This window comes from Schistocerca americana, chromosome 3 (genome assembly GCF_021461395.2).
Source record: "Schistocerca americana isolate TAMUIC-IGC-003095 chromosome 3, iqSchAmer2.1, whole genome shotgun sequence".
Classification (NCBI taxonomy): Eukaryota; Metazoa; Arthropoda; class Insecta; order Orthoptera; family Acrididae; genus Schistocerca; species Schistocerca americana.
This window is the reverse complement of record NC_060121.1, coordinates 706226885-706239253: the sequence shown is the minus strand read 5'-3', so window position 1 is coordinate 706239253 and position 12369 is coordinate 706226885.

The following is a 12369-nucleotide window of genomic DNA, read 5'->3' as shown; positions in this document are numbered from 1 at the left end:
ACGAGACTTCTAATCAAATTACTTGGCTAAAGTGTATCGCTTCAGTTGTGCAGATGGATTCGTACTTTACTGTCAGAAAGGTCACAGTACGTAGTAATAGACGGAAAGTCGTCGAGTAAAACGGAAGTGATATCCGACGTTCCCCAAGGAATATATGGCCTCTGCGGTTTGTAAAGTACATAAACCATTTAGTATACAATCTGAGCAGTCCGTTTAAACTTTATGCAGATGGTGCTGTCATTTATCGTCTAGTAAAGTCATTAGAAGATCAAAGCCAATTGCAAAAAGACTTAAGCGCGATATCCGCATGGTGCGAAAAGTGGCAACCGTCTCTGAATAAGGAAAGTATGAGGTGATACCTAGAAATTATAGTTGTGAACAATTTAAATTTGAACTATCATATAGATAATGTTGTGGGGAGGACAAACCAGAGATTGCATTTTATTGGCAGAACAGTTATAAGATGCAACAGGTCTTCTAAACAGACAGCCTACACTACGCTTGATAGAGTACTCTGCTAGAGTACTGTTGCGCGATAAGGGATTCTTACCAGATAGGATCGACGGAAGACATCGGAAAAGTCGAAACAAGGGGAGCTCGTTTTGTATTATAGGAACATAGGGGGGAGAGTGTCACGGATATGGTAAGCGGATCTGGATGACAATCATTAAAACAAAGGTGTTTCTCGATACGGCGAGATCTTTTCACGAAATTTCGATCATCTACCTTCTCCTCTGAAAGTGGAAATATTTTACTGTCACATCCTACAGAGGAAAAATAGATCATCCAAATAAAATAAGATAAATCAGAGATCGTACAGAAAGATTTAAGTGTTTATATTTCCCACGCGCTGTTGGAGAATGGAACGGTAGTGAATTAGTCTGAAGGTGTTTCGAAGAACCCTCTACCAGACACTTATGTGTGCACTGCAGAGTTGTCATGAAGATGTAGGAAGACGACTAGAGCCAAAACAGAGCAAGATAGTTTAACCAGAGAATCTAGGAATAGCGGTAGGCAGTAACAAAGTTTTTAGAAGCAGCAATACGGTAATAACCCAAATTCAGAAGCCAAAGCAGATTTTTGCGTTCAGGCAGGCGATTTCACAAGCTGCAAGAAGATTCCTAGCGAAGTGTCAGAGCGAATGGTGGTCCCTTAACATCGGCTTGCTGTACGTGAGAGCGTGCAGTGAAAGTGAAGCTCTTGTTATTGTGTTTGAGGGTGAAATGCAAGTGTACTTACTTTCCTTTGTTTTCATTCCTTTGTTTTCTTTTTGTTTGTGGCGTTCGTGTAACGTTGATGCAGTGATAATGATAGACAGGAAATGCTGAGATCATGGCAACAAAATTGAATGAGAGCAGCCAGTTGAGTCTTACTAATGAATGATTAACTGTGGAGCAGAATGTGCACTGAAACAGTCCTCGTCAGGTTAAAAATGTGCAGCTCCAGCGCATGACTTTCCTTTTAGCAGACAATATTCTACCAACTGGATCAACCGATCACGCCTCAAACCATGGCTCTCGACTTCAACTTGATAGGCCTCCGTTACGCTCCCGTAAACTCTATAGTGTGGTTTCGTGATGTTACGAACTTTCAGGGATGATGTAGAAGGATAAATGTATCAATTTGAGGTAAAGAATGCTGGTCCAGAAACGACCGAGTCGAAAGCTATAAGCGAAAATTGTTCTCATACATCTGACGGTGGGCCTCATGTACTGCAAGCTCTTTGCTTCCCATATTATGGGGGGAGGTCGTACGGACCAAAACAAGAAAAAATGACCAGTAAACATGGGCTCTAAAGTGCATACCTTAAGAGCTACGACCACTCGTTCTTCCTTGCTATTGAGAAACGCATCTATTCTGCTCAATAAGTGCTTATATGACACGATATTTAAACTGTTTACAGCCTAAATTTTTTGAAGGACCTGCTGGCGACCTGTGCATCACTGGACTCACGAAACCGGACACAGTTTCCTTGAGCACAGGTGCCTTAACTGTAGTCGTCCAACAAAAGATAGCTTCCGCAATCTACTAAAAGTTTGGGCATTGTATGAAGAGGAGCTTAAGAAAATAAGAAGTAAGTCGCACAGGCGACGAGAAACAATCTGCTGCTTCTTCGCCGTAGGGCCAGGCAGTGTAAGATATATAGTGGAAGTAAAATTTGTTCATTTTGGTACGTGTCCTGCTTTGTTAAGTCCGTGTAACTTCGTATCAGGGTGAAACTTCAACTAATGTACCGGGTGATTCAAAAATAAAGAATAGTTTTCAACTGCTTATTTCAGACAGACTATAAAAGATAGAAACACCTTTCACATGTCTCTGGATAGAGGAAGGTTCAAAGTTTTGACACAGCACAGTTGTTTGTTTACAGCAACTTAGCGAAGACATCATGGAGAAAATGTTATGCGCGTCGAAATTTGTGCGAAGTGCAACTCGTATTCCGTCATTGATGTAAAATGAGCCTCTTCACAAATATATTTATGCCTCGCACACAAAATTCTTGGAAGTCGGTTGCATATGCAAAGGGAAGAGCACTATTCGACCACGTATGTCTCATGAAAATGTCAACCGTATCCGAGATGCGTTTACACACAGCCGTCGGAAATCTACAAGACTAACAGGCCAGGAACTTGAACTTTCTCAAACAACGGTGTGCCGTGTTCTGAAACAACGCATGTAGAGGAAGTCGTACAAGTTGCAGTTACTACAACGATTACGTCTCGGTGAACATAACCGAAGGTACGAATTTTGTGTTCCATGTCTCCAGAATATTGCGGAGGACACTTTTTCCGAAAGACTCATGTTTGCCGATGAATAGACGTTTCTTCAATAGGGTAAAGCAAACAGCCATAAAGTAAAACTTTGAGGGTCTCGAAATCCTGGCATTGTTGTCGAACGTGAAGGAGACTCACTGAAACTGAACATGTTTTGTGCCATTTCTGTTCACGAAGTTTATGGATCTTTCTTGTTTGCGGAGGAAACTATGACAAGGATGTCATACCTGGACATGCTGCAATAATGGTCATTTCCTCAACTTCATGAATATCCCAATGATTTCGTTTTTATGTATGACGGCACCCCGCGTCACTTCCACCTTGAGGTGCGGCGTTATCTCAATAACACCATACCGCAAAGTTGAATTGAATGAGGTGGACAACAAGATCTTTTTCATTGCCTTTGCCCTCTCGGGGCCATCAGACCTCACAACTTGCGATTTCCTCCTGTAACGTTGCATAAATGACAAAGCCTTTATTCCGCCAATGGCAGCTACTGTTCATGAGGTGGGAAATCGAACTGTTGAAGCTGTCGATTCAATAAACAGGGACCTGCTGATTCATTTGTGGAATGAAATGGACTGCCATTTAGATGTTTATCGAGCAACCATGATATTCTTGTTGAGTGTTTGATAGTGCTAATGTTGAACGTCCGTGAGAACATAAAACTTTGAATCTTCCCTGCCCAGTGCGCAATGTGTTTCTATCGTCCATAGTTTGTCTGTAATAAACAACTGAAATACGTTCCTTCTTGTCAAAACAAACCGTAATGTAACACTCACAGTGTTGAGATGGCTGTATGGACAGGTCAAAAAAGCCAATAAATTTAAAAAAGCTGTACATGAGAAGGCGCACTGAACGGGAGGTATTGTAACTGAGTTGGAGATATACTTACTATTTGTACTTTTGTCGCTTTGCTTAGGAGAGGCATTTAGGGCGGGTAACTTTCGAAGTGCTGATGGAGCTTAATGGGCAGTGTCTATGAAAATGGAATTTTAGGCAGAATCTATTTTTTAATATCTGTGTATCTGGTTTCATATACCGGATATTGCAACATCTGTCAGAATGGAAAGAAAGACATTGTCCCGACAACTATGCATAAAGGACCATCTTTATCGGTGGTACAACGACGTTTAGTGAAACACAAACTTCAGTCGTGTAATACACTCCTTGAAATGGAAAAAAGAACACATTGACACCGGTGTGTCAGACCCACCATACTTGCTCCGGACACTGCGAGAGGGCTGTACAAGCAATGATCACACGCACGGCACAGCGGACACACCAGGAACCGCGGTGTTGGCCGTCGAATGGCGCTAGCTGCGCAGCATTTGTGCACCGCCGCCGTCAGTGTCAGCCAGTTTGCCGTGGCATACGGAGCTCCATCGCAGTCTTTAACACTGGTAGCATGCCGCGACAGCGTGGACGTGAACCGTATGTGCAGTTGACGGACTTTGAGCGAGGGCATATAGTGGGCATGCGGGAGGCCGGGTGGACGTACCGCCGAATTGCTCAACACGTGGGGCGTGAGGTCTCTACAGTACATCGATGTTGTCGCCAGTGGTCGGCGGAAGGTGCACGTGCCCGTCGACCTGGGACCGGACCGCAGCGACGCACGGATGCACGCCAAGACCGTAGGATCCTACGCAGTGCCGTAGGGGACCGCACCGCCACTTCCCAGCAAATTAGGGACACTGTTGCTCCTGGGGTATCGGCGAGGACCATTCGCAACCGTCTCCATGAAGCTGGGCTACGGTCCCGCACACCGTTAGGCCGACTTCCGCTCACGCCCCAACATCGTGCAGCCCACCTCCAGTGGTGTCGCGACAGGCGTGAATGGAGGGACGAATGGAGACGTGTCGTCTTCAGCGATGAGAGTCGCTTCTGCCTTGGTGCCAATGATGGTGGTATGCGTGTTTGGCGCCGTGCAGGTGAGCGCCACAATCAGGACTGCATACGACCGAGGCACACAGGGCCAACACCTGGCATCATGGTGTGGGGAGCGATCTCCTGCACTGGCCGTACACCACTGGTGATCGTCGAGGGGACACTGAATAGTGCACGGTACATCCAAACCGTCATCGAACCCATCGTTCTACCATTCCTAGACCGGCAAGGGAACGTGCTGTTCCAACAGGACAATGCACGTCCACATGTATCCCGTGCCACCCAACGTGCTCTAGAAGGTGTAAGTCAACTACCCTGGCCAGCAAGATCTCCGGATCTGTCCCCCATTGAGCATGTTTGGGACTGGATGAAGCGTCGTCTCACGCGGTCTGCGCGTACAGCACGAACGCTGGTCCAACTGAGGCGCCAGGTGGAAATGGCATGGCAAGCCGTTCCACAGGACTACATCCAGCATCTCTACGATCGTCTCGATGGGAGAATAGCGGCCTGCATTGCTGCGAAAGGTGGATACACACTGTACTAGTGCCGACATTGTGCATGCTCTGTTGCCTGTGTCTATGTGCCTGTGGTTCTGTCAGTGTGATCATGTGATGTATCTGACCCCAGGAATGTGTCAATAAAGTTTCCCCTTCCTGGGACAATGAATTCACGGTGTTCTTATTTCAATTTCCAGGAGTGTATATTACATAACACAAGTTCGCCTCTTCGCTACACGTGCGAGCCTGAGAATAGGTAGTTACAACCGTGAGTTACGTTCTCAGTATCTGGAATTGGAATGGTAATAGCGCTTCTCATATTGCTTCACCGCTGTGTTGAATCATAAATCGTGGGGGAATGGAAATGAAGCTTTTCTTTCTGCGTAAGTGTCTCTAAGACGTACTCTAAGAAGCGAACAAGGTTTTCAGTTAGGTTTCGAAATTATATGATGTTACACTGAGTTGTCCTTAATCAGTTTAAATGGGATGGTGTTGATAGCAGTTATTTTCCAGTCAATAAGAGTCCTGTAGTTATAACTATTGAGTTTTTCATGGAAGTTGTTAATATTTGTACATGGATATTTTTAAATCAAGTATTAAGGCATCTACATCACTGCTTCCAAACTGGAGACTTTCGACCAACTCTAACCATTGCGTATTACCCGCATGGATGACGAAACACGCAGAGGGCGAAGATAACGTATGCTGGTATTGCGCGTGCCTATGGACGTAATGGATACGAGTCGACAATGCTAGGCAGTGAAATAAAAACTGTGAGCTGTTTACAGCAAAGTTAACAAAACTGAGTTTGCGATACATTTCTTTGTTTCTACCCTTTGTGGAATGAAATACAAATGGATACACGTTTACTACCCTTACAACTTCATGTCACTACCGCAGAATAACTATATTCGATTTTGATATGAGCTTTAATTAAGTTCGTTATCTCATTCATTTTTAATAGTTGCAAATGAATGCACCGTTGTTTACTATGCTTAGAAGAATATTATATTACTCGCAACTTCTAAAATTTTCTGCCCGAAGTATCATAATGGGTGTTCAAAAGGTTCAAATGGCTCTAAGCACTATGGGACTTAACATCTTAGGTCATCAGTCCCCTAGAACTTAGTACTACTTAAACCTAACTAACCTAAGGACATCACACACATCCATGCCCGAGGCAGGATTCGAACCTGCGACCGTAGCAGTCCCGCGGTTCCGGACTGCAGCGCCTAGAACCGCACGACCACCGCGGCCGGCTAATAATGGGTGTTTTAACCGACTAGAAAAATCTGTTGAATTCTATAACAAGTGTTAAATAATATAAAATATAGTATTTTTAGTACGATTGCCTAGGTATTTCAGCTTCAATTTTCTGTTATACCGAACAAGGTTGCTAAACGATCGTGGATAAGTTACTCGGAGGTAATGATTACTTATAGGCATCCAACTGACTTAATGCATATTACTTTTACTGCCGAAGTCACAGGAATTACAGGAAAGCCAAGGAAAAAAGATTCACTAGAAAAATGTTTCTAAGTTTGACAAGGAACAGGCTACTCTTGTCAACGAATAGGAGAATTATTCTTTAGAGAAAATGCTGGAAATATACAGCGTTGATGTTGTGCAGTGATCTGCGCGATTTATCTAACTACGAGATAATGGCAACAGCCCTGTCTGAGGAACTGAACAGGCGCTACAAACGGTGGGATGACTGACGTCAGACCGCAGCAAAGTAACTACTCTGAGACAACTAATGGAACAGAGAGAGGAAATTTTCATTGGAAGGCTTTAAATTTTTGCTTTTTATTTAGACAACTGAATATATTTGGTGAATAGCAAGTAATCTTTGTACGCATTTCTCTGCCATTACAGCATTAGGTTAGGAACGTGACGGACAATAACGGTTCTTTCAGATGCGTAGTGCAGTATACACAAGCCTTGACTTTAGAACCTGCGATTCATCTTCTGTGGAGAATATGAGCCACGCACAGCACCGATAGAATTACATTATTTGATTTCCAGAATACGTAGCAACTTTATTTCCTAAAGGGCAGAGTAGTGCTGCTACAAAATCTTAAATCACTGAACCAATGACAAAGTGTCTGACCAAAACACACTGACAGGGCTGGGGCACACAACAACCACAATTACAGTGTGTTTTGATGAAGTGCAAAGTGCTTTTACGACCTTATTTGTGAAAATATGTGTTATATTTACGTGTACTTCACAATACCTCACCATGATGATGAGGATAATAGGGCTTGCCACACAAAAACGTAAGTAAAAACGAATATAGGTGCGAAATATCGCGACAAACTAAATTACGTTTGGGGCATAAAATGATAGGTTAACTACAAAAAAAAATTTCTCATCAAAATCGTTTGGTTGGAGATTACAAGCTACCTGTAATAAATAATACACAAGTGGTCCTGAAAAATCATGCGGACCGACTGAAAATGTATTTAAAAAAGAAACGAATTGTTGTTTGAGCTAAACATTCACATAATGTTGTAATCATTTGGTAAAAATGATCACAGTACAGATTAAATACAACAGAAACCTAAAGATGATGGCACAGAGATGCTGAAACATGTTTGGGAACTGGAAGAAAACTGTGTTTTGCACAACTGGCGGACCTTACATCCAAAAATTTTACTTGCAAACACGGTAAACACAAGGAGCTACAAATCCAAATGATGAATATCTTACATTTATGTTCAGTAACAGATAAACGCGTAGCGAAGATAACTGGCGTCAGTTTTCAGCAAACCGGGAAAATAGAAATTTCAAGAGTACATTTTATAGGCAAAACTATGCACTTCACACCAGCCAGTTACAATGATCCGAAGTTCTGTATCCGAACTGGTGGATGTACGAAGGCATGCTGAAGAGCAATACCTCCGATTTTTTTATTCTGATCTCAATGTCGGTTGAGGTATTATATGTCATGCATATTACTCTATCGGCATTGAAATATCGCTGGCGCGAATTGAAACCCACTTCCGATAGTGGGCTTCGAACTGTAGCGTATTATATGGTGGTGTTTAACGTAATTACGTCGGTGTTTGAAAAACAGCGTGCTGTAATCGAGTTTCTAACCTCAGAAAACGTGTCTCCAATTTAAATCCATAGAAGAATGAAAGCTGCGTCCCGTGACGATTGTATCGACCTCATTAACGTGCAATGATGGGTATTCGTGTTCGTACTGAAGGAAACGGGAGTGCTAAGCTCAGCGTGTGCGGCAGAGTTCGAACTGGATGACCGTGTACGACAACCGACGAGACTCGTCAGAATCGGGTTGATGACTCACTTGTGAAAATCAAGACCCATCACGCACACAGTTTTCTGTGCCGCAACTCTGCAACGATGGTCTGTACATGCTCTCGTGATATGCCGCACTTGTCTGACAACTGTGTCTGTGTTACAGACGATTTTATTTCATGAGTTCATCAGTCCGATTGTGATGAGTCTCGTCGGTGGCCGTACTCGGTCATCCACTCCGAGCTCTGTCACACACGTTGAGGTTAGCACTAGCGTTCCCTCCATTATGAGCACGAATAACCCAACGTCTCCCATTACTGATGTCGACACAGTCACCATCCTACAGAACGTCATTTGCAGTTCGAAATTCGATTACAGCTCGCTCTTTCTCGCGCAACGACGTAGTTCAGCCCTCGGCACACGAAACGAAGCAGGTAACGTTTACGTGTACGCAAACATCACGAGACACAGCGCCCGCACACGGCATGATCTGGTTAACCTGATAGCGCTCTCAGCGTCCTTCGGCGGCAGTTGTCGGCTTTATTTGGTTCGCAAACCGTACAGTTTGTTCACGAAAATGGACACGAGCAGGATTCCTACCTTAGCTCGATTAAAAGCCACATTGACTTTCCTGCCCATGTTGTTCTGTCTATGGTATACATAAATAAAAACTCAATATCTGTGAACGTGCAATAAGACAAAAAATGAAAGATACATATGTACTGAGTAAGGACATTAGTTTATTAAAGTTCACCAAATCGAACAAAACCTCTCCCGACAGCTGAAGTTTTATTTTTATTTATTTCATAGGGAAGTCTCACAAACTTTTTGAAAACACGAAGGTGAAGAAAAGAAACTGTAAACAGCAGGAAGCGAACCCTGTAGCTGTCCACCCTCAACTCCATTCTGTGGCACCTAAGTCAACTACACTATGCTGTAACTGTGAAATTAGCGAACTCGTATTTTATGTTACAGCCGTCTAAAGGCTTTAGTATTATTAACCGACTTTTAATTATAACTAACACAAAGAAGAACGACACCTTTTCATAAACCTTCAACGGGTTGTTGCCTTAAAACTGCTTACTACTAAAATGCGCGAGTTATAATGCGAAACTAAAAATGAGAAAACTCTTTAAGCACCAATGTGACATTTCCCGTCAATTTATTGCAACAAATCGTACCAGTAACGATTCGATCTCTAGGCATTCAATGTTCGGGTGCTTAGAAACAGCATATATTAACGTGATATAACGTATAAAATAAAACTCACAGAATATAGGCTTCTGCTAAACACGACAAATACCCTATGGCGTCGTGCTTTCCACTTGTGACGTAAGAAGTGTTCTTGCTTCCTATTGGTTCCACTTTACGTGGGATGCTGCCGAAATACTGCAGAATTTGTTTTGTGTTTCACGAGACGGAATGGGCCCTCAGAGTGAAATAACAGTTAGTAACGTCACGAAACTAACAGAGCGCCACGTCAATGTTAGCTAAATCGTCCCGTGTGACGAGGGCTTTACGTTTCACGCCGCCATGATACACGCTACAATTCAGAGCAATCTAGCGGCTGATGGCTGCAACTTGCGTGAGCGAAGCGGGAAGGTCGACCGAGTAACACGCATGGCATGTAATACCTCAACTGATGTTGAGAACAGAATAAAAAGTTCGGAAGCGTTAGTTTTCAGCACGCTCTCCTATTTGACTTCACCACCACGAGTTGTATCGCGAGTGGCGCACGTCGCTCACGAGCTGCATATAGAATCTGACGCTCGTGATACGTCACGCTTTCTTCCCGACTCTCTTTCACGGAGGAGGTGAGGTGCCTAGACGCAGCTGAGCGTGGCCCGGTGCAGGGTGAGGCTCGCCGGTTTCCGCGTAGCGTGTAAACAGCCTGCCGGCCGAGCGGGGCGGGGCGGCCAGCTTTCTAGCGGCCGGCATCCACCGCAGGCCGCGGGCAAGGAATTTCGCGCCGTGAAGGACGTTCGCGAGCGCACTGCACACGCACGGGCACACGCCGCACGCCGCCGCCTTACGCAACCCCCGCGGGCCGTTTTAATTTCGGGGGGCGGCGGTGGGGGCGTTGCGTAAGCGCGCCTCGCACTTTTCGGATCGCCTCGGCTCTCCATCGCGACACTGTTACGAAAGCTGCTGCAGCAGCGCAGCCACCAATCCCGGAAAAACTGCCGACAGTTTTCCCAAAACGCTGCACGTAGCTTGCTGTAGCGTATCGTATTGTCTGCAAACATTACGCTGTTCACAGCCGTGAATCACGAGCCACGTCCCTTTCGTACTGTCACTATAGACCGTGCGGCGAAAGAAGAGCTCTGCCAGTTACAATGAGCTTGGCGTGCTTATCTCGCACGTCTATCTCAACCAATCCACGTTACGCCAATGGGCGAGGATTTGCACCTTTCAGTCTGCCACAAAGATGGATTTTGCGCTGCGATCCTTTCATTAGAAGCATGCGTTATTTGCGAAAATTTCAAGCGAACACAAGCTGAAAACTTTAAAAATGATAGCACCAATCAGTTGTCGTTCCGGTTCTAGTTTTATTAAAGCAGATCCAGATTTCGGCTAGTTACTAGCTATTATCAATGCGGTATTTCACAGTTGTTATATATGCCCTAGTACGTCTATACCTGATGACTGTTGAGCTGGTACATAAATTCGAAGCGTTTTCCGTTAGTTTAATAAACACAACAGATACACAAAACAGAGACTTTAGTCAAAAATGGCTCTGAGCACTAAGGGACTTAACATCTGAGGTCAACAGTCCCCTACAACGTAGAACTACTTAAACCTAATTAACCTAAGGACATCACACACATCCATGCCCGAGGCAGGATTCGAACCTGCGACCGTAGTAGTCACGCGGGTCCATACTGAAGCGCCTGGAACCGCTCGGCCACCGAGGCCGGCAGACTTTAGTCATCAATAATATGTTTTCCTTAACTATTTACAACAGTCTGCCAACGCTGAGGTTCAATGGCTCTGAGCACTATGGGGCTTAACATCTATGGTCATCAGTCCCCTAGAACTTAGAACTACTTAAACCTAACTAACCTAAGGACATCACACAACACCCAGTCATCACGAGGCAGAGAAAATCCCTGACCCCGCCGGGAATCGAACCCGGGAACCCGGGCGCGGGAAGCGAGAACGCTACCGCGCGACCACGAGCTGTGGACAACGCTGAGGTAACTTCTCGATTCCAAGACTGTAGAAATCACGTGGTTTTGAGCCGATCAACTCATCGAGCCATGTTCGTTTCGATTTTCATGTGGAAAAGAAGTTCCTTGAAGATTGTTCGATAGAAAGCGGAATGGGCGGAAATCTGAGGACGCAGGATCAGGTAAATACGGTGGGTACAGAATGGCTTCCCAATCCAACTCGTGCATATTGTTTTTTGTCAGTCTAGCAGTATGCGGACTGACGTTATCGTGGAGTAGCATCACTTCACGCAGTCTTTTTAGTCATTGACCTTGGACTGCGTCTGCAAGACGTCTCAGTTGTTGACAATAAATGTCAGCAGTGATGGTTACACATCGGGGAAGCAATTCGTAGTACACCACACCGTCGCTTTTGCACCAGATGCGTAACATTATCTTTTGTGGATGCGCTGCTTTATTTGGGTTCAACCATTCCTTTCTTTTCTTGTGTTAGTATAAGGAAACCATTTATTGTCACCAGTAATGATACAGCCAATTGATGATGAGCAGCCGGCCGCTGTGACCGAGCGCTTCTAGGTAGCGCTACCGCTACGGTAGCAGGTTCGAATCCTGCCTCGGGCATGGATGTTTGTGATGTCCTTAGGTTAGTTAGGTTTAACTACTTCTAAGTTCTAGGGGAATAATTACCTCAGCAGTTGAGTCCCATAGTGCTCAGAGCCTGCCTCGGGCATAGATGTGTGTGATGTCCTTAGGTTAGTTAGGTTTAAGTAGTTCCAAGTT